Consider the following 2,248-nt stretch of genomic DNA (forward strand, 5'->3'; position numbering starts at 1 on the left):
GCTTATACACCTAAGTTAATAGGGGAAAGGTAACAGGGAGAAAAGATTCCTATAGGAAGAAAAAATAAGTCTTCCTGGGTGCAGTGGCTCATGCCTGCAATCCTAACACTTTTGGAGGCCGCGGTGGGAGGATCACTTTAGCCCAGGAGTTAGAGACCAGCCTGGGCAACATGGTGAGACCCCACCTCTACAAAAAATTTTAAAATGAGCTGGGTATGGTGGTGTGTGCCTATAGCCCCAGCTGCTTGGGAAGCTGAGGTGGAGGATCATTTGAGCCTGGGAGGAAGTTGAGGCTGCAGTGAGCTATGATTGCTGGATTGCATTACTGCACTCCAGTTTGGGCAATAGAACAAGACCTTGTCTCTAAAAATAGATAGATAGATAGATAGATAGATAGATAGATGATTTCAATGGTGTTCCTTGAAAGAAAGCAGCTAGTTTAACTCACAATTCAATAGCTCAAGTGCTTTGTACTGCATTTCCCATTTCACCACACAGAGTACTTAAAAGATGTGTACACTGGGATCAAGATTTATTAAAACAGGCAGGGTACAGTGGCTCACACCTGTAATCCCAGCACTTTGGGAGGCTGAGGCAGGCAGATCACCTGAGCTCAGGAGTTCAAGACCAGACTGGCAAATATAGTAAAACCCTTTCTCTACTAAAAATACAAAAATTAGCCAAGCATGGTGGCACGTGCCTGTAATCTCAGCTACTCGGGAGTCTGAGGCAGAATTGCGTGAACCCAGGAGGCAGAGGTTGCAGTGAGCCGAGATCACAACACTGCACTCCAGCCTGGGCAAGAGAGTGAGACTCTGTCTCAAAAATAAACAAATGAAAAAATAAAATAAAAATAAAGATTTATTAAAACATACTTTTGGCTGGGCACGGTGGCTCACGCCTGTATTCCCAGCACTTTGGGAGGCTGAGGCGGATGGATCACCTCAATTCAGGAGTTCAAGACCATCCTGGCCAACATGGTGAAACCCTCTCGACAAAAATACAAAAATTAGCTGGGCATGATGGCGGGTGCTTGTAATCCCAGCTGCTTGGGAAGCTGAGGCAAGAGAATCACTTGAACCCTGAAGTAGGAGGTTGCAGTGAGCTGAGATCGTTCCACTGCACTCCAGCCTGAGCGGCAGGGTAAGACTCCATCCCAAAAATAAATAAATACATAAAATAAAAAAAACATACTTTTTACTGCTTCATCAATGCTTTTTTTTTTTTTTTTTTTTTGAGACAGGTTGTCACTCTGTCATCCAGTCTGGAGTGTAGTGGTGCAATCATGGCTCACTGCAACCTTGACTTCTAGGGCTCAAGTGATCCTCCCCCTCAGCCTCCTGAGTAGCTGGGATTACAGATATGTGCCACCACGCCTGGCTAATTTTAAAACCTTTTAGTAGAGACAAGGTCTTGCTATGTTGCCCAGGTTTGTCTAGAACTCCTAAGCTCAAGTGAGCCTCCAACTTCCGCCTCCCAAAGTATTATAGGCTTCAGCCACCGTGCCTGGACCCATTCATTAACTTAATAAATATTTATATAGCATCTTCTCTGTACCTTGACAATCCTATTTCTCTTCCTTTCCCTAATGCCAGTGATTTTGTTCTGAGGCTTGAGGATGGAGTTGAGTACTGAAAAACAAACACAAACTGCCACAAAGGTATAATAGTGCTTCAGTCCTCGTAGTGTCTCCAGACTGGCAATTACTCAGGAGCTCATGAGCAAGTCGCTCAGACTCTGGGGTGAGTCATTTCTGGGACTCCTGAGCCATATGCCACCATGACAGTGCTTCTCCAGCTGAGTAGCTGATCTGACTGGGAGCCTGATCTGGGTTGGTTGAAATGGCAGCAGGCCCAGGGTGTGGCAGTGGCTCTGGGTAAGGGTGAGGCTCATGCATTGTCTTGATAGTGGCTGCGGCAGGAAATGGCAAAAGAATAGTTACTTAAGAGAAGGGAGAGATGCAGGATAATTTATAACAACAGGAAGAGGAAGGAAAAGAAGAAAAGCCTAGGAGAAAGAAGTGAAGAATGAGAAGACAGGGCTATGACAGCAACAGGAGATAGCCAGAAAGAGGCCTGCTTTACTTTAAACATGTAGCTATTGAAAGAGCAGCTCTTAGTAAATAAGAACTAAAATATATTGAGCATTTTCCATGTGCCAGGCATCGTTCTAATTGCTTTCTATATGATCTAATTTAATCTACTTAGTATCCCTATTTTTTTTTTTTTTTTTTTTTTTTTTGAGACGG

This window comes from Cebus imitator, unplaced genomic scaffold (genome assembly GCF_001604975.1).
Source record: "Cebus imitator isolate Cc_AM_T3 unplaced genomic scaffold, Cebus_imitator-1.0 Scaffold104, whole genome shotgun sequence".
Classification (NCBI taxonomy): Eukaryota; Metazoa; Chordata; class Mammalia; order Primates; family Cebidae; genus Cebus; species Cebus imitator.